This window comes from Microtus oregoni, unplaced genomic scaffold (genome assembly GCF_018167655.1).
Source record: "Microtus oregoni isolate MIOR12 unplaced genomic scaffold, Mior012 000033F_ref0000390, whole genome shotgun sequence".
Taxonomy (NCBI): domain Eukaryota; kingdom Metazoa; phylum Chordata; class Mammalia; order Rodentia; family Cricetidae; genus Microtus; species Microtus oregoni.
Genome location: NW_024543092.1, coordinates 3,072,881 through 3,089,974, shown reverse-complemented (window position 1 = coordinate 3,089,974; position 17,094 = coordinate 3,072,881). Strand labels below are relative to the sequence as shown.

The following is a 17,094-nucleotide window of genomic DNA, read 5'->3' as shown; positions in this document are numbered from 1 at the left end:
GATTACATCATGAAACCTATTCCTCTCCTCTTTTCTTAATTACATTTTTTGTTCTTGTGCAAATACCCTGTGACCGAAGCTACTTATACAAGAAAGAGTTTAATTGGGCTTGGAGTTCTAGAGGGTGAGAGTCCATGGGGACAGATTGATGGAGTCACACCCCTTAAAGCTTCCCAAACAGTTCCACAAACTGGGGACCAAGTATTCAAACATTTGAGCCCCTGGGGACCATTCTGATTCAAACCAACATACTCCTCCTGCTGCTCCCTGTCCAACACGTGATAAACAGCCTCCTCCTTCACATGCTCTTAATGCCATGACATTCTGTACAGGCACATGGAGCCAAGCAACTATGATTCATATATGAGTGAATGCACACAAATCATTCCACTCTTATGTTGCTTCAGCTGGCTTCTTGGCTACAGTGGCAAAAGAGTAACTAATATATCCCATTTCCTTAAAACTTGCTGAAGTTGAGGCTACATTCTCTAGGCATTTTATGGACAATGTCTTCTTGGTGATCAGGCTTTGTACTCTGTGGAAGTAGGTCTTAAGCATTAGAATGCATTAAATAATCAGCTGCTATAACTGTTAAAAATGCAGTCTTTGGCTGGGCACTGGTGGTTCACACAACTTTAATCTGAGCACTCAGGTAGCAGAGGCAGGTGGCTCTCTGGTTTCAACCTGGTCTACAGAGTGAGTTCCAGGACAGTCAGACTACACAGAGAAACCCTGTCTGAAGGGCAAAAAGAAAAGAAAAAGGAGAAGGGGGAGGAAGAAGAAGAGGAAGAGGAAGAGGAAGAGGAAGAGGAAGAGGAAGAAGAAGAAGAAGAAGAAGAAGAAGAAGAAGAAGAAGAAGAAGAAGAAGAAACAGAGAGTCTGGAGTTCACACAGATTCAGTTAGAGGGGGGAACTGGGTGGCCGAAAACTTGTTTGTTCAACCTTGTCCTACAGCGAGAGGAATCCTTACAGTTGCCTAGAGTCTACTCACTGGTTGTCTCAGTGTCTCCACACCAAACCTTTTCCCCTTGCAGTCTACACAAATTTCAAGTTTGGAAGGTTCATGTTAGTCTTTCCTTTTTCCTGATAACTGCTCCTCCAGATATCTGCTAGGACAAATCATTTCTTTAACCTTGGTAGTAAGTTTCTTTCTTAGTGTTTGACACAGTGACAGGACTATCTCACTCCACCTATATGCTTTATTTAAGTTTTTTTTCTTGAATCTCTTTACCTTTTAAAGTCCTATACAGTTTGATTTTCATATTTATTATATACACTGATTCTTTCCCTCCCCCCTTCTGCCTAGAAGGAAACTCCTTGAATTCACAGTTCTTTCATTTGCTCACCAATGTGTCCAAAGTGTCTTCAGTACATGGCAGACACTCAATAAATATGTTTTGAAGGAAAGCATTTTCTTGCACCAGGATGAAAAATGTGTGTTCAGAACTATTAGTATTTTAGTTTCCTAATATCTCATAATCCAGATGCTGAAAACTTCTTTCCTTTGAAACTGGGACATCCTAAGGGGATGCGTTTAGGGAGTGATGGAATGGAAGTTCTGCCTGGTTTCTGGTGCTCCATAGAGGTGTTCCCTCTGAGTCCACTGTGCTTTATCAAGCCTCACTTCCCATGGGGCTTTTCTCGGGGTGGCATGCAGTTTCCTATCCAATGCCAGCTTTATCCTTGGAGGAGGAGTTTTTCTGTGACTATCCTGTCCATCCTTCTAAGAAACCAGACATCCACTGACTGTGCACAGCATGCGTGTGCTATAGATATACAATAAGGTTTATAAAGGGAGTTTGCGTGGAAGGCAAAGGTGCTGCAACCATTCCAATAGAAGCTGAAACAGCAGGCCATGCCGGTGAGACCTACTCAGGGAAGAGGTGTGAGCCTCAAGGTGCCTTTTACTAGAGTCCCATGGATATCTGGCTCTGGAATGGCTAGCAGTGATTTGCTCTCTCTGTGCATAGTGGCTTGCACCACTCAAGCCTTGTGTATATTAGACAGAGAGCAATGACTGATGTATTGAAAGACTGTGACTACCGTTCCAGTAGACATCCCATAGCTATAGGTAATATACTTCCCTTAGAAGCAGAGCCATGGGTACTTCTTGTGCTAGGGATTCCCGAGGCTAATTTCCACTGGTCCCACCGGGGTCTCCTGTTTGTTTATATTCATATTGATATATATTTTAACATCTATTCAACTCAGTTCAATCTATCGTCTTTGACACTTGATAACTTTCACTCAACGTAATCATTTTAAAAGTATCCAAGATTAGCTGGTGGGGGTGGTACATGTCTTTAAATCCAGCTCTTGGGAGGCAGAGACAGGCAGCTGTGAGTTTGAGGCCAGCCTGGTCTATAAAAAAGCATTCCCGGCCAGTCAGCTACACAGAGAAACCTCGTTTAGAAAAACCAAATCAAACCCAAGCAACCAACCAATCAAACAAACAAACAACAAAAACCCTCAAAAGTGTCAAATATTGATTAAAGACATTCTTTTCAGGAATCTTTTGATGGTAAGATCAGATTTTCACAATTTTTTGTATAATACCTTCCTTTTTAAAATACTTATTTCAACTACCCATGTACCTGAGTATTGTAATAATCAGAATAGACTCAGAATACTTTGTTAGTCTTTAAAAGAGTGGCTAAGTTTTCAAGTAACATTCACTCCACTGAGGCAAACTGCTGCCTGCTACTTTGTTTACTCAGTTTCTGAGTGCTTGGGCAGCTGCTGTGCCGTGTTTGCTGAAGGGAAATTGGATTCTTAGAGAAACTGAGTAATCTTCCCTATTAAGCAATTAAATAAAATAGGCTCTGGGCACATTTAGCAGGTGGGCTTGAAAGTGGAAAAAAAATTGAAGATCACACTTGGATTTTAAATGGATATTTTAAAGACAGACATTTAAAAGAAAAATGGTGGTTGGGATATTTCTTTTTCCTATTAAGGCTTTCCAGTTAAGACAAAAGGGGCGGAATATCAAGGAACTTGTACAATGAAAGAAGAAGCTGCTTAGTGGAAGAAGGCCCTGAATTTAATTGAGACTCATCTAAAAAACATAGTAAATCTTATTCCTTATCTCCAGATTTTTCTTCTTCTAAAAAGTGATTAGAATTTTTATTTTATTTGCCATTTCATTTTTGTAGAGTCGCTCTTCACAGTAATGCTGTCACAACACAGGGACTCTCATAACACTCTGTTTATAGGTCAAAATGAAAACCAAAACCAAAACGAAACTAAAGGCGTTATTCTTCAACTCATTACAGAGGCGGCCCTTCACTTTTAATGAGAAGGTTAGCGATTTTTTTTTTCTATGTCTTGTCGTTTGGTAACTGCGAAATCTGAGACTGGAGACGGAGAATATCCCTTAGTTGTTGGTGATATACCGGCCTTAATAGCAGAACCACAGTTCTAGTCTCTCTGGCCCGAATTCCAGAGGCTAATTTCCACCCCTCCCACGGAGTCACCTGCTCCTGGGGAACCCCGGCCAGAAACCGGGTCGCGCCAGGTCAAATCTTGTGCGTCTCTTGTTTACTCCGCCCCAGGCTGGGCGGTGGCACGGACAGGGGGTGGGGAGAGGGTGCTACGGCCCGGGCCAGCCCGGGACGCTTGGTTCCGACAGCTTGGGCGAAGCTGCTTGTGTGCCCCGGGTGGGTGGCGCGCGGTCGGGCTCTGCGACTAGCCCACCCGGAGAAGACGCTCCGGGCGTCGGCGCCGCCCAGAAGCCTGTGTCTGCGCTCAGGCGCAGCGACCTCCTGGGGACCTCCCCCGAGGGTGCACACGAGTCCACACACGCTGGGTAACGGCCCGAGGGAGCCCCGGTGTCCCCCGGGTGTTGCCGGGTTGGGGAGGAAGCCAGAGTCCCGGCCCCTACTCGCTTGGGATTCCCTCCCCACCTCCCCGACGCCCCGCCCAGCTCTCCCAGGGCTGGGTGTGATTTCAGTCCCTACCAAGGAAACAGAAGCGCACAGCTGGAGGTGGCAGCAGCTCGCCCCCTTTCCCCGAGCGGCGCCCCCAGGAAACCGGCAGCTGCTCCCCGCGCCGCTGCCCCAGCCTATTTGAATACCCCGGCGAGGGCGGGCGGCTTCCTGAGCAGGGTGCACCCGGGGCACCCTGGGGAGTGACCCCGGGCAAAGCAAATGGGACTTTTCGAGCGCATGAAAACTTCGTGCTTCCGCCGGGGTACGGAAAATGCCAGTAAAACACTTTGAGAGTTCCAGGGGCCGCAGTATAATTTTGTTGTTGTTGTTTTTTTCTCAATTGATAACAAAATCGTGAGTAGAGGCCGGGGAAGAGAAGAGAGATGGGGCAAAATATGAGGACCACACTAATCACCTAATTCCGTTCCCTAGGAAGGCAGGGAGCCGGTACGTGGGAAGGGGGGTGGGGTGGGAAGGGGCTGGGCACGAAGGAGGTTTCCACACCCTAGTAGGAAATTCTCAGACTGCTCCAGACGCCCCAGTGTTTCTGCGTGGCAAGCTGATACCAGTTCTCAGGGGAGATCCCGGCTCTTAGCGAGGGGAGCTCAGCGGCGACCTTTCCTCCCCCGCGCGCCCGCAACGGGGCCAGTCCGGGTCGCCGGGCGCCCCGCACATCCCTCGCCCCACTGGCCAGCGCCAGACTGGTTTTTCTGGTTCAGCCTCCCTCCCAGGGACGCGCTGGGGGATCCGATGACGTCGCTGGCTGAGTCTCTCCCTCTTCCTCCCTCCCTCCCTCCCCGCGCCTCTCCCCCGCCCGCCCTCGCCGCGCACTCCTCCTAGTAACTTCTGTTCGGGGAGGCGCTGCCAGGAATAACCCGGTGCGTCCACAGCCCGGAGGGGAGGCGGCCGCTGCGGCTCCCGCACGCCGACAAACTGCGGCCCGGGTCCCGCGGCTCAAGCCCTTTTCTGGCGGCTTCGGCCCGGGCCCCGGCTCCATCTCCTTACAGTGTCCGAAAATAAATAAATATATAAATAAAGGCTAGAGGAGCCAGGGCTGGCGGTGGGGATCGCCTCCCTCCCTCCTCCCTCCCTCCGCGCCCGCCCTCCCTCTGTCCTTAAGGAAATGCTACCAGACACCCCCCACCAGACACGCTCAGCCTGGGTGAGGAGCGGCCGCGGCAGCAAGAACAAGGGCATCAGGGAGCTTTCCTCCCCTTCTCTCCCTCCTCTTCTTCCTCCAGCGCAGCGGTGACTTTACAGGTGAGCGGCCGCCGCGGCTGCGAGGATCCCCCCCACTCAGCCCGCCTTGTCGCGCCCTCCTTCGGCCGCTGTCACCCGGACTGCCGGGAGCTGACAGCCACCCGAGGGGCTCGCGGCCGGGAGACTGGCGGCCGGCGGGAGGCGGGCTGGAGGTGAGGGGGTGGAGAGCTGGAGAGCGGGGCGCCGCCGTGCGCTGTCTCTCCCCGGTGGAGGAGGGTCTCCGCAAAAAGAAAAAGAAAAAGAAAAAGAAAGAAAGAAAAAGAGAGAGACATCTTCGGTGACTGTGGCACAAGTATTTGCCAAGTTGAGTCTTGGACACTGAAGCTTGCCGGGAGCCCGAGCAACTTGAAAGGTCTCCTGGCTGGGTAGCAGCCTCCCTCCACGCCTCGACTCTTGGGTACTGGGTGCAGCCCGGGGGTGCGTGGAGGGCGCACCGGCCGCTGGCAGAGCAGAGCGGCGGGAATCTAGGTCCCTCCTCGGCTCGGTAAGTGGCCTCGGCGCTGGGTTTATCCTGCCTGCTCTTGAGATAGAGCTTGTTTCACTTTACCCTGAAATCGCCTTCGCCCAACTCCATCGCCCCCTCCGCCGCGCGCGACCCAGGCCGGTTTCCCGGTGGCCCAGGGGTGAGGGTCAGAGGAGGGGGAGGGGATGGGGGGGGGGAGACCTCGACGAGGGGGGTCGGGCGCGCTGGGAAATGCGGGGAATACCCTGGCCGAGGATCTATGCAGATGAGGGGAGGCTGCTTTGCGTAATGTCCTGGGGGGGGGAGGGGGCAGCGCGGGAGCGCTGGAGGCAGGAATGTGCCTGGTTACTAATGAGGGACGTGCACCGGCGCGCACCGCCCGGCCACCGCTGCGGCTGCCGCGGCTGGCGGCCCGTTGTCAGGTAGCGGGGGAGGGGGCGCGGTGCGGGGCCGGGGGCGGCGCGGGCAGGCGGGCGGGCGGACGGCAAGGGCCGGACCGCCGGCCTGCGGCCGAGCGAGAGCCGTGGAGGCACTGGCTGTGAGCATTTCGGTGACTCCTTTCTCCTCCGGAGCGAGGAAGGAAGGAAGGAGAGAAGGAAGGAAGGAAGGAAGCGAAGAAGGAGGGGACTGTCTCCATGGAAGGTTCAGGCGGAGGCGCCCTCGCCTTGCGGGTGCACCGGCCGCAGAGCGGCTCCAGCCGCCGCCGGCTGGCCCCGGACGCGTGGAGACGGGTGGGGGCGGATTGCATGCTTATTTGTGCTTCTGCTTGGGGGATCGGGAAGAAACATGTGTGTTTGGGCTGTGCACCGTGAGGAGCTGGGTCTGCGCCTTTATGTCTGTTCCCTGAAGTGGGTGGAACGTTGGCCCGTTCCGGGAATGTTCCATGACGTGGTGCAGCCACAGGAAGGGGGTTAACGAGGGGCTCTCTGCCGCGGCGGCTTTGCTGGCTGCTATCAAAGCAGATGTGCTGCTGCTGCCGCACCTCTCACCTCCCTTCACCCCCAGTCCCCCTCCTTTCTATTCTGTGCGTCTGGTACTGGTAGGGCTAAGACAGGAAAACATAGCTCTGTGTGTGCGTGTGTATCTCTCTGTGTGTGTGTGTGTGGTGGAGGGTGATGTGCGTGTGTGGTGTCTGTCGTATTTGGTGGGGGGACGACTCCAGATATGCCCTGCCATCCCAGCTGTTATCACAGATCGGTGCGCTTTATACGCATGTGCCTCCCGCGTCCTGTCCCTCTTACATAACAGACCCAGTGCAGCAGAGGACGGGAGCAAAAGAGACCCCAACCCTCCAGGCTCATCCTGTGTGGGGGCTAGAAGGTCGGAAAGGGTCTCTGGGTGTTGTGCTTTAGGGATGCGGCTCCCAGTGAGGAAGAGACAGAGGGGAAGGAGGGTTTCTTTTAGTGGCTCATCACTGGCCTGCCTACTTGAAAGCATCTAAGTGCAAAGGACTGCAGGAACTAGTCCTCCGAATGCGAAAGCTTTTGACTTGCATCGCCAAGGGAAAGTGGGCGCTCTCACCTCAGAGATGCAGTGAATAGAGAGGGTCGGTATGCTTGGAGGAGACCCGCAGTAATGTGCTTGGGCTGGGGGCAGAGGGGTCTAGCGCAGAGGCAAGCAGAGGAATCTCTAGGTAATAGGTTACACGGGAAACCCCAGGACACCTGTAATGGCTTAGAATTCACACAGGAAGCTGTGCAACTGACATTGCAAAACCCTTATGCTGTGCAGTTACTTAGGCCCAAAATGAACACAGAGAGACTTGCTTCCTGTACTTTCATTATATTGAAAAATTGAACTGATTTTTTTCCTTCTTCCTTTTCTGCCATTTTAAAAATAACTCAATTTATTTAAAAACTATATTGGTACTTTCTTCCACTCCAAAAACTAGACTTCAGTAATTCACAGGAGGACTATTTTTTTTTTTTGCCAACTCAGAGCCCTCATCAAGGGCTATTGATTTTTTTTCTCTTCAGTACAGTTGTTTCTTTTGCGTGAATGATCAAACCAAGAAATTACTTGAAATATTAATAAGATTCATACTAATTAAATTTGCTGTGATCTATCCTCCTAAAAAAGGCCATGGAACTTTATTAGACACATTTCCTGTACTGATACAGTGATGCTATTTGTCCTTGAGCAAACCAAGTTATTTTAAGTATATCCTTATATTATTATTTATAAATGTGTTAAAGGTTTGCGAATGCCTGATTGTTTATATGTCTTATAGGCATGCCAATATAAAATTTTACAAATTACCCAAGAGGATTGTATAATGAGCCTGTTGGGTTTGAGTTTTTGGTTGTAGAAGTTTATCAAAGCAGGAATGCTTTGCATCTGAGTAATCTGGAAATCATTTTTCATTGCTAAGAGAAAATTCTGGTGGAGCTCTAAGGAATCATGGTACCAGATTACAACTGCATTTTTATTCTGGAGGGGAGGGAGAGCTGCCAATATCCACATAATGACGGTGAACTTCAAGTGTCATAATCTCTTGGACCACTAGGCTTGAAATAGGCACTATGTTTCTCTTGTGCAGAAAAAATGCGATATCACAATGCTGCATCTTCTGAAAATTGTGTGAGATCATTGATTGCTTTGAGAATAGATGGGGTATAACACAAAATTTCATATTATCATCTGTGGTGTGTTCAGTGGTTGCATTTTTTTAGATTGACTTTATTAGCAGTAACTTATTGTATATGAAATTGCTTAAGATTAAATCAGTGAAAATTGATTGGGGGACAGTTGGGGGAATGGTAATATATTAAGGCTATTTCATATTTAGAATTTAGCTTATATTTTAACTGGTTAGATCCTTGGGGGCTGTTGGGCTAAAAAGTATTAAACTAGACATTTTTGTAAGACATCACAACATATGAAGAATTTATTATAGGTAACATATCACATAAGAGAATGGTGTTGTTTGACTACATTGAAAGATTACCTAGCAGAATGTTTTGATTGATCAGCTCCTTTTCTATTGGATGCGCTTACAAATGTTCTTGTTGCCATGAAACAAAACAGAAGACAACATTTATCCAGGCGTGCCTTGGAGGAGAGTGGTGCATGTGTCGGCCTGAACTCTTGGCAGTGTGACATTATTCAGAAACCAGGTTGAGTGCCTTATGCATATTCTAGTAAAATGATAAATTTATGTTATGCTTTGCCATTTTTTTTTAAGTGGGAAAAACTTCATTTCAGCCACAACAACCAATAAGCCTGCTCTTCGTGTTTCTTTTCATTTCTTAACGTAGTACCAAAACGTTGTTTGGCCTGGTGAAAGTGTAATTCAGTATTAGTTGTGAAGTGATTGAAACTTCTGTGGTGACCATTATAATAAGAGGAAAGGGGCTCAGATCAGCGGGAAACACAGCTGTGGGGCAGACGGGTTGCAACTCTCTTACTGGCTGAAAATACAGTTTTCACATTTTAGTTCACATCAGCACAGGGAGCGCCTTCTCCTACATCAGCCCTTTGCATCCATCCCGGGGGTGGAGACGTGGCTCTAGTGTGTGCCTGCCCTTGAATATTTCAGCGGTAGACTTCTTGTCTAGGAACTTTCATGTGAATCCACTGAGCTCATGTTTTGGCTAAACTTTGGTATGTAAGCGCTCTGACTTTCAGAGTGATATCAGAGAGTGGAGCAGAGGAAGTCTGCTAACCCAGGTTAAGGAGCTCAGGTTTCATATGGCGTTTCAAACCTTCCAGGGTAAGTGTTGGCTTTAATCACTGAAAGTCTTCAGTGATGCCAAGGAAATACTTAAATGGGGGCTTTGCTGTGAAACTAGGGGTGGACATAGAGTATTGAGACATAGGGAGATTTTGTTTTAACATAGTTGTAGTCTGAAGGAAATGTCTGAGAAATGGTTTTACTTTCTTATTTGTTCCTGCTATCACCACGGAGCAGTGCTCCCTTTGTGCTCATTACGGCAAAAACCTGGAAGAATGAGTTTGAAAATCAGTATTTTGCAAAAGGTGTCAGACACCGTTAGGTCATTTGGAAAAATATTTTAGCACTTAATTATTGTGGCACAACTCCAAAACTTCACAAAAAGAGGATGTGTTTTTTGCTCTGTGCGACTTAGGCTTCTCGAGATGAGCCAGTGTTAGAGTGACATGGGCCTTTCCTGGCTACGTGGTTGCCTTAGGGCTGATCCAGAACTGATGTCTCATCTACTATTGGTCTGGACCAAAGATGTGCTAATCTTATACATTCACACGATCCATCATTTGAGGTTATCAACTACGACAAGTTGATCTATTGTCGTAGTTAATCCATATGTTTAAACTTCCTGTTAGCTTAAAGCAGAGGGCAAACTTGTAGACATGGAGAGGAAAGGATGAAAATGATGCTTTGGTCCCTCAGGGTGAATCTGGGCAGGAAGCAGGAGTCGTCTCATCCCTTTTGGATGGTTGACTTCAGGGTCAGGAATAACCAGCCCCCACCCCTGCCTTTTCAAACCTGTCACTCACAATCTTAGCTGTCTTTTCCGAATACCACCACAGATGTCTTATCATCACAACTGATATTCTAGTCATTTAGTAAGTAGTTTTTTTGATGGGTCGACCATTATGCTAGCTACTAAGGATATAATGATTGGATCAAATGAGAAAGGGAGTGGGTAGATAGACACTGGCCACGTGGTCAATGTATCTGTGTAATAATGTGCTAGTTTGCTGTGGAAAATACATAAAGGAGTTTATGTCACCCTGGTCTGGGAGCAAAGTGACTGGGAAAGTGTCGAAAGAAAAGTGTCATTTTCTTGATGTTGGGAGACGTGCATGTGTCCAGGAGCTGGAAGCAAGCCAGTGAGGCTGGAGGGCTGATAACAAGAAAGAAGTGATGACAAGATAAGGCCAGAGGAGGAGGGTGAGCCCTGGGAGGCTGGTGACCGCATGAGTGATTGCCCAATCAGGCATAAAGGAGGCCTGCTCTTGGCAAATCAGGCCCTGTGATGTCCTTCCTACTGGCCATGTTAGAGGATAGTTGTCATAGTAAAGCAAATTTCCAAGGACTGGATGGAGCTGTGGCACAGATCTCTCCTTCATAGAGCTTCGTTATCAATTGGTCTGACCCTCTGGGGATTTGGAATGTCACTGAAGGAGCTGTCTTCAGTGTATGCTCATATTTGTGATCATAAGGAATTTAAATTTCAAAAATGTTTATTTGGGGGCTCTAGTAAACTGAACTGACCGGCATCATTGATCCAATTGATGAATAATTACCAATTCAGAGAGTGCTCTTTTTTTCTTAAAACAAGGTCTTTGAAGTAACCAATTAATCTTTGAAGCCCTGAATGAGCTGGACCTATTATTTCTGAATGACTAGTAAAGGGTGAAACTTACAATTCTCTAGATAATTTATCTACATGACTGCAAAAATCAGGATTCAATTTCACATGATTTGGGATCAGTGTTACATGACGTTGAAGGAAAAGAACTGGAAACAGAGGCTTCTGAAGATCTCCCTCCTTCTTTTTCATGTATACCATGTTGTTAATGTACCATCAATCTCAGTCTTTATTGAATATTGAGAACGTAGGTGGCAGTCCGAGCTTGGACTCCGTCGACAGACTCATCACCAGACAGCAGGACAGTTATCTCCAACTTGAAGGCTTGTTTTACAATCTGCAGAAGACATATGGTTTATTAGACGCTTTATTATAAAGTAGAGTTAAAGCTTCCAAATCAAAGTAGAGTTAGAAGCTTCCTGCTTCCTAAACTGGAAAGAACTGAAGGTCTTCACAGGAAAAGGGATTTGTAATTGAAAGCTTTGAAAGCTGAATAAAATAAGCAGTGTGTTGTGATAGGGTATGGGGTGGGGGTCAGAGCAGTGGTACCAGGGAGGGGGAGAGTCAGGGGGAGTTTTGGAAGGTAGCTGACTGTCTATCCCCTGGGACCATAGTAGTCTGGAGGAAGCTGGGTTGCACTTGAGGGTTGGGTCAGAGCAACCATTCTATGAAGTGTGGGTTTTAGAAAGGTTCTAAAGGCCTTGGTAGCTGGGAGTTGGTCAGATTGCCCTACCATTCAGAATGGAGGCGGACTCTGTTGTGTGACAGTGAGACTTTAATCTCTCGTCTAATGTTACCTTAACAGGCAGTAAATAAAGTGATTAAAATATTTGATTAAACATTGCCATTTCAGGTTTGAGCAGCAATGTAAGTGAGGTATATCACTATTATTTTAAGTTGCTCTACAAAGTTTGACCCTAAAAAATAATTCACGATGACGTAATGGAAGCTGATCATCGAACACCAGTGTGTAACAGTGATCATGGTTAAATCACAGCGCGTTTACACCGTGGGGTGGAAATGTGTAAGGGATGGATTGGTGATTCGTTGGAAAGTCATTAGAACATGGTGTTTAGTTGGTAACTATTGGATCTAAGTCATGATGGTGTTGGAGAAGTGGAAATGCAAAGCTTGACTCGACAGAGGTTTGTTTGGTGGTTTCGTTTTCTCTAAAAAGAAAGAAGATCTTATTTGCATTGTGGCAGATTCACTTATGTCAAAGGTATGGGACTTTGGCAACCAAGCTTTGGGTAAATTTGGACTCACCCTCATTTGTCGTAACTTAAGGTTCTGCAAGTATTCACACCATCCCTCGAACATATAAACATGGTAGAAAATCATGTGTTCAGGGAGAGAGAAAATATCGATAGTTACAAGATAACACCAGGAATTCTTATCTAGATCGTGGCAGAAAAGATTTATTTTAAAATCGAGATTCTGTCTAATTCCATAGAAGGAAGATTGTTGGGAAGGTAATTTAAATTGTAAGTAGCTTTGTACTCCAAAATGGGAGATTCATTTGAAACTATGCTTTATTTCTCTTGGAAGCCGGACAACTGGTTTAATAGTGTACATATGAAACGCTAATTTGCCTTGTTAATTGGATGCAATTAAATTGAGGTTATTTTATACCTCTTAATTGTCTGAAAATTACATGTGTTGCCATCTCTGTATAGTGGGAGGCGAGAGCCAGGGAAGGGATCGCAGGCGTGCGGGGCAGAGGACGAAGGCTTGGCTTGGTCTTTGCAGGGAACTTTTTGTGACAACCTAGAAGCTAGTCATCCGAGCTCTCTGGACTTCATTTGGAAACGGAAGAGATGGGAACAGATGGCTTTTACAGCCTCTCTCATCTTATATTTTATCAGTCTAAAATTCGACTGCATTGTTACAGGGGGCTGCAACGTCATTTTATTCTGTAATCATGGTATTACCCAAATGTACAAAACACTTTAAAAAAATTGGCACAGGGCCAATCTAGCAAATCAGTTAAGAGGAAGGGATTGGGGGCTTAAAGAACTCTGGTCCTATGACAGGCTCCATAGCAGGAACCACTTCCCACTTGGGAGCTCATGGCCACCCTTGAAGAGATTTGGTGTCATTATCTCTGTGTTTGCAAGTGAGGAAACTGAGTCACCCGTGGAGCAGCACTTGAACTCAAGGCTCTGTGTCAACTCATGGTGTAGTTGTTCATGTTAAGAGTCCTTTAAAAATGAAAAAAAAAAAAAAGCCAGCTAACTATTTTTATCACCAAGTACAGGCCTCCCTCAGCAGCCTGTAGGTACTTACCAGGGGTTTAAGTGGGCATTCTCTGGGTCGGGAGCCTCGATTTGAAATCAGAGCAGGGTGAAATGGCCCTGGGTGTATTCCAGCTGGGGTGGGGGTGGGGGTGGGTGGTTGAAAACTCACTTGACAGCTCTGAGGTTATGAAAGGAGGGACTATCTATTGGAGGGCCACTGTGAAGCTCCTGTGGGCCTATGTGCTCAGATCCCTGTGAGCTCTCAGTGTGTGTATGGTGCTCGGCGGCTATGATTCTTTTTAAGGGATTGCATGGGAATGAAAACACAAAAGAACTCAAGTTGTTGTGACAGTAAAATGTTCCTGAACTATTTTCAAATGGTCCGTTAAACTCTTGATGGAAACGGTTTAGAAAACAGTGTCATAATGCACAAGGCTTCGGCAGTTAACAAATGGAAACACCAATTAAGATCTTGGATATTCCTCAGCCCGCTCAGCCAGTGTGCTGCACCAGTGAAGTGAACTGAATTCTCTGGTGTGGGAAGGGTTCAGGCTAAAAATAGCTTTGGGTGCCTGAATTACCCAACTTGAACTTTTGCCTAAGTTTCAATAGCCCGGGAGAAATAGTGTTCCCCCCTGAGGTCTTGGGTCCGCTCGTGGGGCAGTTTTGGGGACTGCTGATTTTAAAATGTTTTCATTCAGCCAAGGTTGGTGGTCTGGGAAAGGTGGTGGTCTAGACACGGAGGCATCACCAGTGAACAAAACAGTAAAAGAGAAGGCCTGATCCTTAGGGGGTTAGCATTTTAGTAGAGGAATTTCGGAATGTTCTGGCAAATTCAGTTACTATGCTGTATGTTTTTCAAGGTGTTCGATAATTCCTACTTATATAATGAGTGTCTTAGCCTAAATGGGATTTAAAGAAACCATGAGAGATTACTTCAATCACTCCTAAAATATCCCACTGATTTAAACATATGTATACAGACATGTATGTAAACATATAAATAAATATTATAGCACTATTTATTCCTATTTTTTCAGGGTTAAGGGCACAGCAGAACATGCACCCAAACCAGGATTTCATCCCTAGTACTGCAAAAAGAAAATTTAAAAAAAAAGTGGAATTCAAATAGTTTTTAACACTCAGTGCTATCAGGCTTTGGCATAGACGTGGAACACCATTTCTTTCTTTTGCAAATGGCATATCACATTGTATTATAAAATGCATTTGTGAGTTTGCTGTCATAAAGATTATATTTGGAATTTATATTTTAACATTTCAATGAATAAAGTTTCTAGAAGATTAGGTTGGCTCCCACTTCCACCAAAGTCTGCTGACCACAGTGTGTGACAGTGTATTTGCTGGATCTTCAGAAGCATGCGTTGAAGGCTAGGAAAGAAACTTTATCTCTCTGTGAGGTGGGATACGCATACAGCCATGTGAAGGAACCTTAAACAGATCCAAGTTCTGATTAGACTCAGTCTCAGTGGCCAGTCCATCTGTATGCTTCCCACGAGTGGATGTTGCTGTTTTGGGTTTTATTCTATGTTCTCTAGTTACAAAGACCTCTTGAAGCCACGATCTAAATCTCCTGTCTGTTTTCACCCTCTTGGGCTGAGAAAGGGACTTTGTAATTGAACAGGGCGTCCGTGTGAGAAGTTAATTTTCTTTGCTCATCTTCTGTTGAAGAGCCTCTAAGGAAGAGGGTTGTGTGAAGGGGTCCTTGCTCACAGGTTAGGCTGTGAGGAAGTGCTGTTTCCTAGTGGGTCAGCTAGAATAAATATGGAATAAAAGAGGGAGTATATTCCTTTTCTCCCCCTTTACCCTTATGCCATGGAGGCCAAGCGGAAAAATAGAGGAGGGTAGACTTGGAGCGAAACTGTGCCCTGTCTTGCAAAGCTGGTGGTGAAATTCTGTCTTGGACACTGTGCAGTGGTCCCTTGGGTCAGTTCTGATGGGCAGCTCAAGACTTTATAGACAGGTCATGAGGAGTTCAGCTTCTAATTGCCCATGGAGCAATGATCAAACTTGGTTGCTTTTCTTCTCTTGCTTTTTACATCTGGGATAATCTCCATTCCTTTAAGCAAGCAAGAAAACCACAAGGTTATAAACATTCGGTTTATTTTCTTGTCCTTAGCCATGTGACAAAGTTTATTCTTGACGTCTAAAACTTTGGGGATTAAATGAGGATTTCAGATGCCAGCACTGCTCTTCCGAGGCTGTGTTCATTAAACCGCACACCAGGGCTGGAAGAGCCACCAGAATGGATGTCTCTACACTCTGACCCCAGCACTTTATTGCTTGCCTCATTATTGATTTTCAAAATGACTCAGGCTAAGTGACTGTACCTCTATCATATTTTTTTTTCCCATCTGTAAAAGCGAAGCTTTGCTGGTAGCTCTGCTCTGCCTCCTGGGAACGGAGCAGGGCAATACAAGAGAATCACAGGGACTATATTTAGAGTGGGAAGCAACACTGACTTTTGAGAATAATTCAGTTGCTGGAGGAAAAAAAAAACCCCAAAAAGTCTCAACACACAGCAATATGTTTGTGACAAGGGTTAGCAGGCCCTTCTTGAGGTGGCTGATTATTATTGCTGCAGTATATTACAGAATATTTGTTTTCTGAGAGATAATGATCAGAATGTTCCTAGCTTCTGATAATGTCCCCTGATGGGTTTGACTTGATATAGATCATTATCAGGCAAGGCTAATAAAATATCAAGCTAGTTACATATATATTCAAGACATAAATAAGTAAAAAAAAAATGAGGGAAACTGAGGGAAGGAAAATTCATCCAAAGGCAATTGTTTCTGAATGTGTAATCTGTTTACTTGTTCAAATGACCTTAGTAATATGCATGATGAACTTGATCCCAAATTTAATCAAGTATAGCCTTTAAAATGGGCCAAGTGGTTCAGAATATTCTCAATGACCTTTTAAAAAGCACAGCACTCATCAGTATTGAATGTAACAAATAAATGAACATGAAATGTGGATGCTAGATTTTTTTTTTTTGTAATGGACAAATTCCAAATCTGTTAAGTCATTAGTTGTGTTTTGGCTGTGTTTGGGGGGAATTTGCTGGTGTTAAACCTAATGAAGCCTGACAGTGGTCATTAACAGCTGGAAAAGTTTTACCCCTTAGTGGATGAATTTATGTCTCGAAGAAACTGCCCTGACCACCCTTTTTTTTATTCATATGGTTGATACAAGAGGGGACAGTTGAAGACAAGCAGAGGACATTTCAAAACTAATAATAATTACTGTGGTTTTGAAGTTGACTAAGATTATATGACATTTTATAGTCATAAAAACAGTGTTTCCATGTGTATCTTAACACTTGTGATTGCCTTTGAGCCAACTGGGTTGGTTTAAGTTTCATACAAAGTTTTCACAATATGCCATGCCACGGCATAAAGGAAATGACTATTATTTGTATTTGACGTGTGAGTGCCCCTGGAAAATGAGATGGAAGAAGGGAGAAGGCTGAGGAGTAGTGTCTTCTGGAATGTGCCTATGGCTTGGTGTTTTAGCCCATGGAAGTTAGTTCCTGTGCTTTTGTTCCTAGTGCCCTAGAGTTTGTGTATGAGCCAGCTGCACCTTTAGGGGCAGCAGAACATCTCATAAGATGTTTTTCTTCTTTCCCTGTGGTATATTGTGTAGGAAGTATGGCTGTGGTGACTTAGCCCATTCAAGTGTGAAATGATGCTGATCAATACCTTAAGTATAAGATCCGATGTATTGATCTGTCAGCTGGTAACAGGGTGCTTTGCAATGTGAAGTCTCTTGTGTGATTCTAGGAAATAGATAAGCCATTATTTAATCCTCAGCCATGGAAGAAAGAATTCAGGGCAGTTCACCCTGAACTGCCTGGATTCAGCCTCTACTTAAACACCATTTTCTTTGGGAGG

General features: G+C 45.8%; 1 protein-coding gene across 8 annotated transcripts in view; it reads left to right on the top strand.

Annotated features, from left to right (window-relative positions):
• Positions 1–4,776: 4,776 nt before the first annotated feature.
• Hivep2 (HIVEP zinc finger 2) overlaps positions 4,777–17,094 on the top strand; it is a 194,045-nt gene continuing 181,727 nt past the window's right edge. For 4 of the 8 annotated variants that reach the window (XM_041680435.1, XM_041680434.1, XM_041680437.1 and 1 more), the window contains exon 1: positions 4,777–5,670. The gene's annotated coding sequence lies outside the window, so the exon portion shown is untranslated. Of the gene's footprint in view, positions 5,671–5,951; positions 6,072–6,110; positions 6,381–17,094 lie in introns of those variants that run through there. The other 4 variants (XM_041680439.1, XM_041680438.1, XM_041680442.1 and 1 more) reach the window with 3 other exon arrangements.